Genomic DNA, 17,261 nt, shown 5'->3' with positions numbered 1-17,261 from the left:
CCATGTACAAGTATAATATATATATATATATATATATATATATATATATATATATATATATATATATATATATATATATATATATATATATATCCTCATTTATTTGCTCAGGTATTGATTACTTTTCCTGAATTACTTTCTATTTAAACACGATGCATTTGTAAAATTAATCTATATACTATTGTGATATTTTCCAAGCAGCTGTATCTCAGGAGTAATGGCACCCAAAGTTCACCCCCCCCCCACATAACAAAATCCTGGCTACGCCCCTGCTCCCAACAAACGATCGACTTGCTCCAGCTGTGAAACTTGCTAAAGGCTGTGCATCACAGTTAATGACGACGCTGCTCCAATAAAGCGAACTGATGACAGGATGAAGGAATTATGTACACTGATGCCAATAGCACTGCAGGTAGTTGTACAATATATACCGAGGTTATAGACGTTACACACGTGGCAAGGGTGTTGGTCTCTGTGGGGTGGACGCCTGCCAGGTCACCACACACTATGCCGAGAGAGAGAGAGAGAGAGAGAGAATCATTCTAAGAGGGGGCAAAGGGGTAGGGGTTCTAGTCCATTTGAGCCTTACCAGTGCACTCCCTTGACACCTGTATTGTGTCCAGGAGGTGAGGAGCGTTTTCCCTCTTTCATCCTGGTTAGTAGGTCTTCAAGGTGTACTGTGTGTGTAGATCAGCTTGAGCACCATAATGACTGGGTTGCTGCCAAGTGTTCAATGACTGTAGGTCGAATGCCACACTTCCTCAAGAGGGTCTATACCACTAACTCCCTACTGGTCTTCTCCCCTTAGTTAAAGGTACATACATAACCCGCCCTGGTAATCAATGGTCTGACATTCTTATCGTGGGTCGAAACCAGTGGAGCTTATCTGGGGCATGAGTCCTTAATGGTGGCTGTATTTTGTGAAAGATATCAATGTGAAATTTCTCTGCCCTTCCATGCTACGTCCAGGATTTATTGCAGACATTTATATGCAACCCTCCAAAAGCGTTGTGTTACAGTTACAGTACAAAATAAATCGATAAGGAAAAGGCGTTAGGAAGTATTTTAACATTAAGATATTACTGCTTTTGGCTTTCTACTTCCCACATAGTGTTGCATCATGCTTATAAGTCTGTCTTCGCCTGTGGGGCTGGAGGGGATGTCCTTGATGGGTAGAAAACATGAAACTCCCAACACCCACCGTCAGCCAACCCCTCTTAAGCCCCGCCCTCTTCCTGAAGTCGTGGCCCCGCCCATCTTCACCACACTCCAGGCGGTGGGTGAGGGTCGGGGGTGGGGCTATTGAGTCCGGTTGGTCGGTGACGGGTATAGTAACCTTAAAACGCTTGGTACAACACCGATACGTTTGGTTCAGTGATTGGTGCTACCCACTGCCACTGGGTGATGGACGATGGGCTTTCATCTGACTAAAGTAATGGGCAAACCACGGAGCACATACCTGCATATGAAGAATAAGAATTCACAAAAACGTGTGACATGTACAGTAATATGAAGCATAAGTCACTGGGACAAAAAAAAAGAGGTATTTCATTTTATTTCCTAGCGAGTTATATTTCATACATGTATATATTACGTATATATTATTATTTATCACATAAACACTTCCCACATATAGATGCTTACCTACATGCAACACATGCAAGTGCCGCGATGCTGTGAATGCGGGAACGAATGTCTGTGGGTATATGAGTTAGTGGCATTAAATAGGCCATAAAAGTCCTATTGCATATATATAGGTGTAATATACTCGTATATTTACAAGGGTACTAATATCATGACTGGACGCGATGCTTGCTAAACATGTCTGAGGTAAGAACGTCTTTTATTACTGTCTACAGGGCATATTTTTTCCCCACTATCTTGATTATCTCACCCTCTTTTTCCTTCCTAGAGATGGGGTAAGGTAGGGTTCAGATAGGAAGGGGACAGAAAAGTTTGATACAAGGAGAACCATACTCTTTTTACTCTAACTTGGCCTAATATCTCAATTTCTTCAACTTGAATGCTTAGTAGAAACAATACATTAACACCTGAAGACGATGCTAGTCACGAAGAAGTTCTATGGAAAGGATGTAAAGCCGTGGCCTTGTCTTTTCCTGCCACTGAGCTACGTGAACTAAGCTGCTACAGAACGAAAACATGAACTAAGTTCTGGTGAAAAGAGTACAGTCAACAGCATGCCACGGTAATGGGCCACACGCTCACTTATATACAATAGAAGACCCCGGAATCCTGACTCCATATCACATTTATTTATTTTTTTATTTACTTCTTATTTATTTTATTGACAAATTTTGTCACCTATAGATTATATTTTTGGAAAATTGCAAATTAAATAATGGTCCAGTAATTATTAACACGGAAGAACTAGACAAAAAAAAAAAAAAAAAAAGAGTAGCAACTAAAAAAAAAAAAAATGAAATTACAAAGTTCTAATTTCCTGACTCAAAATTTCTAAAGGAGGAACTGCCTTTAGTGTTGCTAAGAATTTTCATGAGAATTATAAAGATGAGCGTATTTATCCGCAGAATGTATACTTAGAATTTATCCTCGGAATTTATACTCAGAATTTATACTTAGAATTCATACTTAGAATTTACACTCACAATTTACACTTAGAACCTAAACTCAGAATTTATACTCGGAATATATACTGAGAATTTATACTCAGAAATTCATTACCCAGAATACGATAAGAAAAAAATTCCACTCAGAGAATTATTCCATCTGATCTAAAGGTGACGTGGTATTACCTGGACAAAATTATGAAACTTTTTGACACCTCCTGTATCAAGAAGGATCCACAGTGAAGGCCCGCATTCTCGTCGGATACGGAGATTCTCTTGCTCCCTAACACCTCTCCTTAGGCGATTTATTTTGGATATTGCTCCTTACTGTCCTCATCTTTGTCCATTAACTGAATTAAGTACCCCCCCATACTCAGAATAAATAACACAAGTTGAGATTCACTAGTAATAAAAAATAAATCGATGAGGAAGAGGTGTTTAGGAGACTCCGCGACGAGAATACGAGTCAAGGGTCCGTATTCTCGTCGGTTAAACTCCCAGCACCTTTTCCTAAGAGATTTATTTTGCTTATTACACCTTACTGTCCTATTCTGAGTTATAAAAATCCTTCAAACATCGCCATACTGAGCATAGATAACATACAGATTGATATGAGCTAGCTGTATCCCAAAATAAATCGCTTAGGAAGAGGTGTTAGAGGGGCCTCCTTAAGTAGTAGACTGTAGCACCAGTCGAGCAGGGCAGTACTCCCGAGGTGGATGGAAAGCTGATGACAGGGAGTGCTGGAGCTCCCGTTTCATCAGCCCTCAGGACTATTATAGTTCCTGACCATCCCCCTTTGCCGAACTTTTTAAGTGTCTCAGTTACACAGAGAGTAGGCCAGCATGCTCTCCAGTACAAATTTCTCTAACTATCTACACCAAACTACATGCACAGTACACACTACACTTCCTATTCAAAAAAAAAAAAAAAAAAAAATGGCGTCTTTTCATCAAGCCTCGGAGTCCCCAGGGGGGGGGGACCATAAATGCCCCCACCGTCCGCCCCTCTCCCGGTGACGACTCGAGGCGCCCGGAACCACTGTCTGACTCACTTCTTCTTCATTTCTGCAACATTCGCGGCCTTTCCTCTAACTTTCGCTCTGTTGAGCACCACCTCTCCTCCTCTAAACCTCACCTTCTTTTTCTAACTACGACTCAGCTGTCTGAGGCAACTGACAGCAAACCATTTTCTGTATCCTCCTACTTTCTCTATACTCATTTCAAAGCCAAAGGTGGCTGTTGTGTATATATACGCAACGACTTATCTTGCTCTCGTGTTCCTGAACTCGATTCTTCTGAATTCTCTACACTCTGGCTTCGGCTTTCCTGTCATTCTCTGACTAAATATATCTGTGCTGTTTACTTATCCCCTAATTCTACTGACTATCAAAAATTCTTCGACTATCTTACTTCTACGATGGAACACATTCTATCAATTTCTCCTTTCTGTGAAATCTCCATTCTAGATTTCAATGTTCACCACCACCTTTGGCTCTCCTCTCCTTTCACTGATCCACCTGGTGAACAAGCCTACATCTTTTCTATCCTTAATGACCTAGAGCAGCTTGTACAGCACCCTACCCGTATCCCTGACCGCCTTGGAGAAAGCCCCAACATACTTGACCTCTTCCTCACAACTAATCCTTCTGCTTACTCTGTTAATCTTTTCTCTCCGTTGGGCTACTCCGATCACAACCTTATTACCTTAACCTCTCCTACCACTCCGGTGCGGCCTGTGAACCCTCCAGGGAAACGTTGTCTGTGGCATTTTGGAGCAGCGGACTGGGAGGTTCTTGGGCAGTACTACTTTGATTTTCCCTGGAATGATTATTGCTTCCATGGCCGGGAACCATCTGAGTGTGCCTTGCGCATTACGGAGGTTATTCTCTCGGGCATGGAAGCATACATTCCTTTCTCATACCCTTTGACTAACGCAAGAAAGCCTTGGTTTAATCACGCTTGTTCTAATGCTGTCCGCAACAAGGAGAGGGCCTACAAAAGGTACCGGAGCCAACCCACCCCTGAATCACATCATCTTTACGTTTCTGGCCGGAATCGTGCTAAGTCTGTATGGATAAGGCATATGGGCCTGATGGAGTCCCTCCTGTTGTTCTCAAGAACTGTGCTTCTGTGCCTACACCCTGCCTAGGAAAATTCTTTCGCCTTTATCAAATTGTACCTCTCCTACTTGCTGGAAGTTTGCTCTCATTCAGCCAGTCCCAAAGAAGGGTGACCATTCCCAACCCTCCAACTATCGTCCAATTGCTTTAACGTCCTGTATTTCAAAAGTTTTCGAGTCAATTCTCAATAGGAAAATTTTAAGGCATCTTTCCTATCACAACCTTCTTTCCGATCATCAGTATGGGTTCCATCAGGGACGCTCCACTGGCGATCTTCTCACCTGCCTTTCAGACTCCTGGTCATCCTCCTTTCAGGACTTTGGCGAAAGCTTTGCCATTGCACTTGACATCTCAAAGGCTTTCGATCGAGTCTGGCATAAATCTTTAATTTCCAAACTGCCCTCCTACGGTTTCTATCCTTCTATCTGTGCCTTCATCGCTAGCTTCCTTTCTGGTCGTTCTATAGCCACTGTTGTAGACGGCCATCGTTCTTCTCCTAGATCTATTAACAGTGGTGTTCCTCAGGGCTCTGTCCTATCACCAACTCTCTTCCTTTTATTCATCAATGATCTTCTAAGCTGTACATCTAACCCTATCCACTCATACGCTGATGACTCCACCCTTCACCTTTCCATTCTGTTCCCGCAACGCTCATCTCAACAGTTACTTCAACAAACAAGGGATGAGGCTATGGCACACCTAATGTCTGACTTGGCTCGTATCTCTGACTGGGGTAAAAATAATATGGTTGTTTTTAATGCATCTAAGACTCAGTTCTTACACCTATCAACCCGACAAAATCTTCCACAGGTATACCCACTAATGTTTAATAATATTCAGCTTAATCCTGCATCATCCTTGAACATGCTTGGGGTTTCATTTACTCGGGACTTATCTTGGAAAGATCATATTACATCTATTGTAAAATCTGCTTCCAAGAGATTGGGTGTGCTAAGCCGACTCCGCTCTTTCTTTACCCCTGCACATTTGTTGACTCTATACAGGGGTTTTATCCGCCCCTGTGTGGAGTACAACTCTCATGTGTGGGGAGGCTCCCCACATACAGCTCTTCTCAATAGGATGGAGTCAAAGGCTTTTCGTCTCATTAACTCTCCTCCTCTTACTGACTCCCTTCAACCTCTGTCTCTTCGCCGCACTGTTGCATCTTTATCTCTTTTCTATCGCTACTTCAATGGTCACTGCTCCTCTGAACTGTCTGCTTGCATTCCTCCATCTCTACGACGGGCGCGTAGCACCCATCTGGCAGCAAACTCTCATCCCTTTTCTGTCCAACTCTCTAATGCAAGAGTTAACCGTTACTCCCAGTCTTTCATTTATGCAACAGGTCAGCTCTGGAACTGTCTCCCTCTGTCTGTATTTCCTGCTGCCTATGATCTACAGTCTTTCAAACGCAGTGTGTCCAGGCATCTCAAAATGATCGGATCTTGAATTTGGCTCTCTATTGTATTTTGTTTTTCTCTTGGAAGGAACTGTTACTGCGGGCTCATGGCCTTTGGTTCCTTCTTTCTCGCATAAAAAAAAAAGTGGCGGGAACACGAGTCAATATCTCATTCAAATACCGCCATACTCAGCATATCAAACAAATTTATATTCACTAGCCGTATCCCAAACAAATCGCTGAGAGAAAGGCGCTGGGGGGGCCTCCTAAGTGGCTTGTATTCTCGTCACATTAGGAGGTTCCCAAAACGCCTCATTCCTAGCGATTTATCCCACGTAGTGTCTGCCGGTTTCGCGAAGGATGGCCCAGACGTAAAATATTCCCATGATACAGACGGCTGCGTAGGTGAAGAAGAGGCCGGCCTGTGTTAAGCCGTCCACCATGGTTGTGTAGAGCTGTATGCTTAGGAAGGATACCACACTGCTGACTGTGATGCACGCACTGGACGCCTGTGGGCAGGAGGAGGAGGATTAGCATTAGGATTAGGAGGAGGAGGAGGAGGAGGAGGAGCATTAGGAGGAGGAGGAGGACTAGGATTAGGATTAGGATTAGGAGGAAGAGGAGGAGTAGAAGGATTAGAATTAGGATTAGGATTAGGGTTAGGAGGAGGAGGAGGAGGATTAGGATTAAGAGGAGGATTAGGATTAGGATTAGGAGGAGGAGAAGTAGAAGAAGAAGAAGAAGAAGAAGAAGAAGAAGAAGATGATGATGATGGAAAAGAAGAAGAAGGATTAGGATTAGGAGGAGGAGGAGAAGAAGAAGGATCAGGATTAGGAGGAGGAGGAGGAGGAGGAGGAGAAAAGGGAGAAACAGAGGAGGGCAAGAAAGAAGAGAAAAAGAAGAGGAGGACGAGGAGGAAGTGAAGAAGAAGAGGAAGAGGCAGAAACTACCCATTACTGACGGTTACCAATGAAGTAATACTGATGCATCCTTACTGTGGGAAGTGATTTATTGGCCGGTATTCTGGTGCGGTTAAGAAGCTTGCTAACACCTCTTCCTTACCTATTTACTTCTGATTCTGCTCCGTTACTCTGTTCATGTATGTCATTCATGCAATCTTTGTTGATGTTCAAAAAGATATAAGAAGCAAAAGGAAGTTGTTAGTGAGTAATTTGGAAAATAAATCGTTAATTAAGAGATGCTAGGGAGCAGTGAAAACGGGCCCTTGCCTTAAAAACAGGCGTGTGTCGGAGAGGGACTTAATACAGTCCATAAGAAGCCCAGCCAGTTTCGAAAGTCACTGCCAAATATAAATAATAATAATAATAATCTTACGAACATTATATATATATATATATATATATATATATATATATATATATATGGTACAGTGGTACAGTGTGCGTCTCACACACTGGTGGACGCGGGTTCGCCTCCCACAAGAGTTGTAAAAACTTTGAGAAACGTTCGACGAGTCCTGATCGCTTTGGCGGACATAAAGGGTGCTGTGGTTCAACCAGTGTAGGCACGCCGATTACACTTGGTTCACAGAGTACACGAGTACACACACATCGATAGCCACTTCAACACAACAATCACACTCACAAGCACTTCTCACCCTACATACAGTCTCTACCAGACAGCCTAAGCCACTGGGTAGAAATACATTGGCTGTATCATCCCTGCTTCGGTAGGGATAGGCTGGCCCTGCTGTGGACCTCAACGGCTGATGATGATGATTTTTATATATATATATATATATATATATATATATATATATATATATATATATATATATATATATATATATATATATATATATTACACACACACACATATATACACCCACAGCAAATTGACTTAGGACCTACAGGCAGAATTGCTATGGGAGAGTTGTCTGTCTTTGTTTTGTGTTTCCACTACTACCAAGTGAATTTTGGGGGCAAGAAGTAACTGGCAACTCCTCTGGTGTGGCGGAAGGTGGTGAAACACGTGAAACACTCCGCACGTCAGTGCTTGCCCAGAAGTGAGAGTGGGAATATAATTATGTTCCTGTCGCTGCGAGCTTGCACCTCCCTCGTTTTTCGTTTGCATTACTATTTGTCTTGTTATTTTCCTAGAGTCGAGTTGTCATGCCTGGAAAGTAATGGTCAAGCGATGAGAGGGTCCGTATCATTGCATGGAGGCAGAATAACGTCCCTATCAACACGATTTGTGAACGTACTGGACGCACAAAGTTGACTATCATAAAGATTCTTGCTGGAGCGCGCGGCCTGCCACCTGATGTCGTACCATGGCGGTGGAAAGAAGAGGACGACTTCCAGAGGTAAGGATACGCTTCTGAAGAGGGAAGTAATTAAAAATCCTCGACTGACAGCAGCAGAATTGAAGATAATGCATCCCCAGCTGTTATAAGACGTTTCAATTCGAACTATCCAACACCGCTTGCAAAAGGAGCTGGGTTTGCCAAGCCGCACCGCAGCCAAGAACTGCTTCTTACTGACCGCATGATGAAGTAGTGTATTCAGTTGCCAAGAAGTATTCACACTGGACATCGGATGAGTGGAGAAAAGTTATGTTTTCCTATGAAAGTACATTTCAAGTGTTCCAGGTGCGTTCTGCCAAGGTTCGTCGCTCTGCCTCCCGTAGTCGATATGACCCTGCATACATGATGCCGACTGTTAAGCACCCACAATCAGTAATGGTATGGGGGTGTTTCTCAGGTGAAATGGGATGGGGGGACCTCTACTTTCTTCCTAAGAACTTGATGATGAATGGTGGCCGGTACATTCAAGTTCTGAAAGATCATTTGTTAAACTTTTTTGCTATTCATGGGAACGACTTTTTCATGCACGATTCAGCTCCATGTCACAAGTCAAGAAAGGTGACAAAATGGCTTCAGGATAATCGACTGGCCTGGGAACAGTCCGGATCTAAATCCGACAGAAAACTGCTGGGCAAACATGAAGAAAATCATGGCAGAGAAGAAGACACCCAATCTGGACAACCTCAAGACTGAACTGACAAATGTTTGATGCAAAGAAATGTCCTTAGATTACTTTAGAGATCTAAGTGATTCCACGCCAAAACACATCCAACTGGTCCTGAAAAACAAGGAAAACAGGATTTCATATTAATGAATGCCATTTCATGAACAAATATTGTGATATACTATGATTTTTTTTAAACATTTTGTGGGAGGATGTCCTAAGTCAATTGCGATAGCTATATGTATATATACACAAACAGTAGAAATTATATATAACATTGAGGAACCTAAAATGCAATTCCGTATACAGTACGTGTGAACGTAGAAACTTAAGAAGCTCCCTAACACCTCTTCCTTAGCGACTTATTTTTGGATATGGCTGGTTAATATCCTTTCGTACGTTATTTACGCAGAGTATAATGATGCTTGAAGGATTTACCTAACACAGAATACATGTTATAAGTAAACTGAATCGCCTAGGAAAAGTTGTTAGGCAGCTTCCTTATTCCGACGAGAATAAGACCTCGTGCCCTGTGACCTTGGCCCGTATTTTGGTCGGCTAAGGAAACTCCCAGATACATATTCCTAAGCGATTTATTGTGCTTATTACACCTTACTGTCCTATTCTGTGTGAACTAAATCCTTCTGATGTCTCCATGCTGGGCATACATAACGTACAAAAGAATATTAACCAGCCATATCAAAAAATAAATCGCTGATGAAGAGGTCCTAAGGAATATGTGACCTTGGCCTTTGACCCCTTGTTCTCAAAATGGAATCGCGTTATCTTTCATTTATTTCCAATCCTTTTATATAATTGGACTGAAATCAAATAAGAATTGTTTGATTTTCCTTCCAACGCTAGTACTGACACACACACACACACACACACACACACACACACACACACACACACACACACACACACACACACACACACACACACACACACACACACACACACACACACACACACACACAAAGGCTAAATAAATACACCCCTTTCTACCCACTAAGTCCTTACCTATGCCCTGATGAGAGAGAGAGAGAGAGAGAGAGAGAGAGAGAGAGAGAGAGCAAAACAGTACACCCCTACCTGTGCCCTGATGCTGGTGGGGAAATATTCGAAGGTCACAAGCAAGATCACTGAACCGATGCCGAAGCTGCAACCGAAGCCCAGCAACATGAAGCAGACCAGCGCCACCCACGGCCACGCAGAGAGAGGGAGCCCGAGGCTGTGTCAGGGAGAGGAAGGAAGAGAAGGAGGCTTAGAGTAGTGCCTGTTGAGTGTGCCCATTATGGCGGAAAAATAATCCACAGAGAAAGAGGGGAAGAGAAGAAACCTTAAACCAGTGCCTATCGAGTGTGCGAGGTCACTTAGGCGGAAAAATGATCATCTTTTCTGCCATGTCCGTGGGACAAAGAGGCTCCCTAGCACCTCATCCTTAGCTATTTGATTTTGGAAATGGCTGGTTAATAGCCTTCTGTACGTTATTTATGCAGAATATGGCGATGTTACAAGGGGTTATCTATCACAGAATCGGACAGCAAGGTGCACTATGCAAAATAAACCGCTTAGGAAAAGGCGTTAGGGAGCTTCCTTAACCGAGGAGAATACGGGTCCATGTGTGTGGAAGGGAAGGCATAGCCCACATACCCGCATACGACCGTCCAAGGAGGTGCGTCTTAATCGTAAACTATTTCTATATTTTCATGTCTGGTTACATCTCTTAGAAATCTTGTGGAGGTTTGAGCTTCATCCCAGTAATTTACAACTGACGCAGTTCCTTCCATCGACTGACTTATTTTTTTTTCTGTTTTTGTATCTTCGGTTAATGTTAATTAGCTTTGCATATATTGTTTCCCTAGAAATGAAAAGGTTAGATTCTGGCGTTGCGAATACCTTCACTACATGATACCTCTCCTAAGTCAAATTCGTCTGGAGGTTGCAACTGTTAGATAAATTTAGATCTTTTTCTATCTATCTATCCATCTACCTACAGCCAGACGCCATAATCCAGTAAGGGGTGGCCACAAACAAATCGCCTCCATGTCGCCCTGTCCCCTGCCATTTCGCTACCCTCGTCAGCTCACACCCCTCTCTCTCATATACCTCTCCATTCCATCTCCGGAACTCATCCTCGGTCTCCCCCTCCCTCTCCCCCCTCCACCTCACTCACATACGCTGTCCTCAGTAATCTCTTGCTCTCCATCCTCTCCACATGGCCAAACCACTACAATGTACTTCTCCTAATGCTTTCTCTCACATCGACATTCACACTTTTTCTGCGTTGCATAAATCCTCCCAGTATTGCCACTGTCTGCATACATAACGTACAAAAGGATATTAACCAACCATATCCAAAAATCAATCACAGAGGAAGAGGTGCTAGGGAGCTCCCTTAACCGACAAGACTAGGCATGAGACTTAAAGAATTCTGCTGCTGCCACACACGACCCCAAACCCACCAGCCCCTGTAGTACTTGGAAGTGGAGGCGACTGTACATAGGTATATTCAACACACCCCTAAGCAGCTGTTCAAGGAGGATGGTCTTGGGTGTAAACTACTACCACGTGTTATGTTTGGCTGGGCAGGAGGTTCATACATACCTTCACTACTTAATGTCTCTCCCAAAATAAAATAATTTAGAAACAGCAGCTGACTGGTATAATTAGGCTGTCAGATTGAAGGGATAATTTACTTTGTACAGGGGCCAGTATTCTCGTCGGTTAAGGAAGCTCCATAACACCTCTTCGTAAGCGATTTATTATTAAATGACTGGTTAATATCCTTTTGCACGTTCTGTATGTAAAGTGAGGGGGTAATAAGAGATTTTACAAAAAAATGACAGAAAAACAAAATAAGCAAACCAAATAGCTAAAGAAAAGGTATTAGGGAACTTCCTATCTGACGAGAATATGGGGCCTGGAACTACAGACAAGGGCAAAAGTTAGTCTATTATTCCAGTGTGTCTGCTGCACGCTCTGGGTAGGTGTATGGGCAGAGAACAATACCAAGCCTCTCCCAGCATAGAAATAACAGCAGCAGAGGGAAGTGTATGTAGAAGAGGCGAAAAATTAGGGAAATAAATATAATAGGCCTCTCTCAGTTAAGGAATATTAGTCAATGGAGGAAAGTGATGAGTAGATGAGTTAGATTATTAGGAATGTTAGGCGGAGAAACTTACCAAGTTTCTCACAGATTAGGAGTATTAGCCAACCAAAAAAGTGACGAGTAGAAGAGGTGAAACAGACAAAGCTTGTCCTCGGCATTAAAAAAGTCAATGTTCTGACCAGCAAGAAGCTAAAGAAAAACCTAGTGTAAAAGGAGAGCGATAAAGAAAAAGAAAAAAAAAAACGTGTCTTTTTTTCTTTTTTTCGTGTCCGGCTCTGGGCAAAGGCTTCAGGGCCTATTCCCAAGTCCTAATAGTGCTCCTTGGGGTCCAGTAGTCCTCCTACATCTCCACATGTCACCACTTCGGCGCTAACACCCACCATCCATATTGAATACATGCTAGGGCTGTCTCATGCAGGACTGGTGTACTGGTCTTAGCTGGGGTACTTTTATGACATGTCGGCGGGTCAGCTTGTCGATCAGAAAAGTCTGATTTCCAAGAAATTCAATCCTTAAACTGTTCCCTGCCTCAGCCAGGATTCGAACCTGGGTCCATTAGGACTGCAGGCCGCCTCCCTACCGATGTGATTTTACCTGATAAAGTTCAACTTGCCTGGTATTGGTTCCACATACAGTGTGTGAAATGTTAGCTTGTGGCATGATGGTGTTAAGCTGCATATGGACTGGCGGTGGAATCAAGTATGTTATGGTCCCCAGCGCAGTATAAGCCAGCAGCATCACCACCAGAGAGATGATGAGGCACCAACGGCGGCCCAATCGGTCCACCAGTGCAGTCATGGCCAGATTTCCACACAGGGACACTGACATTACTAAGAACAAACTCAGGTTGGCGTCCAGCGTCACTCCGGAGCTTACCATCATTCTCATCACGTTCACGCTTAATACCTTGACTCCTACAAATGCAGCAATGACGTGTAGGCCACATATAACCACCTGTCTTTTAATGATTTCACGAGTCAGGAGAGCAGCCCATCTTGAACTGCCATCCTGCTGCTGATTTAGATTTTTCAGATGATTCAGCTCCTTATTCACATTGTCACTGGAAGGTCTCAGATGCCGAAGGACTGACAAAGCTTCAGCCTCCTTTCCATGGATGGCAAGGTAGTTCGGGCTGTCTGGGAAGACAAACAGGAGTCCAGCACAGAACAAGGCCACAACACCAATGTTGACGAAGCTGATGTGATACCAGGGAAGAACCATGCCCAGCCCAGCCACCATCATGAACCCAAGGCCTAGCATCACATCCAAGAATGCGAGCGCAAGACCACGGATGTTGGTGCTGGCAATTTCAGTCATATAGCTCCTTCCACCAGTCACAAGTATGGACGATCCTACTCCCACCGAAAATCTGCAAGATACAGCTAGATTTGAGCTTGTATTTTCTCAGCCAGTTACAGGAAGGTCTCACTATAATAGCTAATTTCTAGGTGGCATAGGGACTTCATAGCACCTCTTACTTAGCCATGTACTTTGTCTGTTATAGATAGGCATTCCCCTGTGGACTATTTATGTAGTTTAACGGCGAGAGTTCCATCAGCCTCATTCAAGAGGATCTTGATAAGTAGTGCATGACATAGATGATGAAGGACTGTCAAAAGGTCACCAAAGCCACATTAAAATACAGAGCTAAAGCAGGTTTGTGTTGCAATAAATACATCACAACCTTTTCCTCCGCAACCTGGGGAAAACCGGCATATCAGCTTAACAGTAAACAGTGAAACATAAACAGGCTAATTTTGTGGAATTTCCCGTCCTGTGGATTTAGCGTGTTAGTGTACTATTCCCGCCAACAGTTCTGAAGCCTTCTCTCTACCCGTGAAATTCACATCTTTTTTGCCTACCTCTTCCTTGCCTACTCGCTCACTCCTTCCAGCTAGATGGCAAGATCCATGCCTAATTTTTTTCTTTGTTTAGATCTTCGTTTTTAACCCCCTCGTTAGCATTTGATGCAGGCTGCGTCCTACCGCGAGCGAATACTCGGGAGGCGGGCCTCGGCACCCAAGGCCACACACTGAGAGACCTCCCCCGTCACCGCGCTGTTCCTGAGCATAAACAAATTATCCTCAAACCCTTACTGATGATTCGATAGAATTTTTTTTTTTGTAATAGTAATGCTAAATAAATGTACTTGCTTATGGTGCTGTAAAAAAGATCAGCCGAATGTAAATTATGCCTTAATTTATTTATTTTTTTTTTTTTTTCATATAGAAATATAATTTTTATGGTATATGTTACTGAGAAAAAGTTGAGGGGAATTTATTTGGCTACATTTTGGTGTTTAAATAATTACAGTAGGTCAATTAGGACCAATTTTACGGAACGTGAGAGGAAATAATCTTACACTTGAGCAAGGCTCTTAACACACTGACTGGGACAGTGGGGCGACGCTGGGTGCGGAGTGAACTGAGCGCGGCGGAGGGATACACAAGAACGCAAGTAGTACTTTGTTATTGCCCAGAAATCATTCCATTAAAAAAAAAAAAAAAAAAAAAAAAAAAAAAAAAAGCAGGGGCCGTTTCGCTCGATGGAACTGGCATCAAATGGTAATGAACATTTGAAATGGGCACAGGCGCAGCCTGCGTCAAATGATAATGAGCAGTTGATATTTGCACTGGACCCATAAACACCAGAGGGTTAATCACAATACAAAGATCTGGATTTGTAAAGGGAGGGTCCTTTCTTCTTCTTCTTCTTTTCCGTCTTTTCTCTTCTTTTTCTCCTCTCCTTTTATAATTATTCTAATCTCGCTTCTTTTTTTTTGTCTTCTTCTTCTTCTCCTCCTCCTCCTACTTTTCTTCCTCATCATTTCCTCTTCCTCCTCCTCCATTTTTTGGAACCACAAACTGAGTTGCACAGGACCTGCACGGAATATAGTGAACTTAAGGAAACTGGCCACTTCAACAGGATATTCCCAGAGCTCTGTCACTGAAGTTATGCTGAAGGATTGCCTATGAATTGCAAGAGAGCATTGTGAAAGCCAAGGTCCCTATTTTCGTTGGGTAAGGAAGCTCCCTAGAATCTCTTCCTTAGCAATATATTGCTGGACACCGATAGCTAATATCAGTTTATATTACTCAGGACTGTAAATTCAAAACTCTGTAACCCTGTAGGCATTTCTGAGGAAAAATTTGTTAAACAGAATATTTGCAAAGTTCAAAGTCTCCTAAATATGGATCCACGATATAACATTGAAATAGAGGCCTCAGGTTTTTGTACTGTTTATCGAAACAACATGACCGCCACTGGATATTGTAAACCTGATTGGAAACGAAATAGCCCGTTACTCCATGTACACTGTGCAGAGAAGCAACATCATTGCATCAGTTCTAACAAATCTAATATATTGTTAGCGAATACAGCCAAATTATCTGGAATATATATATATATATATATATATATATATATATATACATAGATAGATAGATAAATAGATAGATAGAAAGATATAGATATAGATAGATAGACATAGATAGATAGGTATATATATATATATATATATACCTATCTGTCTATCTATCTATACCTATATCTTTTTATCTATCTATTTATCTATCTGTCTATCTATCTATGTGTGTGTATGTGTGTGTGTGTGTGTGTGTGTGTGTATATATATATATATATATATATATATATATATATATATATATATATATATATATATCCATCATCAAATTCTGCATTGCCCCATGAGAAGCATAGGAGCCGGGGCTTGGCATGTTGGTCCTGATATTTAAGATGAGAGTGACCAGCCTCACTCATCCCTGAGTGGCATTACATGAGCAATAAACTCCAGCCACTCCTTGGATATAAACCTTCACCGGCTCAATTCAGTTGGAACGCCGCAATTACTCTCTAAACCACCAGCATAGTAAATCGTTTCCTGATGTGCAGGAAAGCTTTTGGCTTGTCACTCAGTGTAGAGTCACCCACATGCAGAAGGAAGAGAAAAGAATGAAGGAAAGAAAGACAGGAGAGGGAGTGCAAAGTCACTCGTAGGCAGAAGGACGAGGAAGGAATGAAGGAATAATAGAAAAGGATGGAAGGAAAGAAGGATGGAGGAGTGGAAAGAGCAGACACCCGAGAGCAGCACTACATCGAGTCAGTGGATACTGAGTGCCCCCACCTACCTCACTCACACACACACACACACACACACATTATATATATATATATATATATATATATATATATATATATATATATATATATATATATATATATATATATATATATATATATGTATATATATATATATATATATATATATATATATATATATATATATTGTTAGATAGACTATGATTTCATCATCATTTGTGTAATTTTAACGCACAGTTGCTGCATGTTTGATCACGAGCGTGTTCTGCCTCAGTCCCCCCCTTCTACCGTTATAGTAGAGTAAGTCGTTCTCTCTGTTATACTTTGCGGGACTTTCAGCCTTTTGTCCCCATGGCTTCGTTTGCGCGTCCTTATTACAAGTTGTATCAAGCTCTCCTGGCTCCTATATAATGAGCTCAGTCTCTGCATCATTGCCACTTAGATCTGCTCCTCATTTTGTTCACATCTCTGTTCTCCCCTCTACAGATATTATTATTGTGAGTGCTCAAGAAATCTCCAAACATCTAGCAGCTGTGTGTAATTTGAGTATTACTGTTATTGCATTTTTTCCTTGTACTGTATAGCATAAGGTGTTGATTTGTAGGCCTAGTGAGTTCCTTTTGTAATTTATGTAAAGTTTTACTATCAGCCATTTTTGATAATAGTTTGTATCTGTAATAATTTATCTGGCATTCACTGAGTATTATCTGGTATTTCATTTTATCAGGGCTGACTTAGATAAATTTACTCTTGCTAATTTCGTGTTAATAGAGGCTATTACAGTTAACCATATATTTAACCTGTTTATTTGCCATTACATTATCCTTATGAGTCCTGAATGTTTAGTTGTTAGTTTGTGCATTAAACTTTAACTTGTAATTTTACCTAACTCCTTTGTTTTGAACCTGGAACTTTACGGGACAGTAGT

Source organism: Coenobita brevimanus, chromosome 20 (assembly GCF_032717465.1).
Source record: "Coenobita brevimanus isolate Jiangsu-jjx chromosome 20, ASM3271746v2, whole genome shotgun sequence".
Lineage (NCBI taxonomy): Eukaryota > Metazoa > Arthropoda > Malacostraca > Decapoda > Coenobitidae > Coenobita > Coenobita brevimanus.
Note: the sequence above shows the minus strand (reverse complement) of the source record.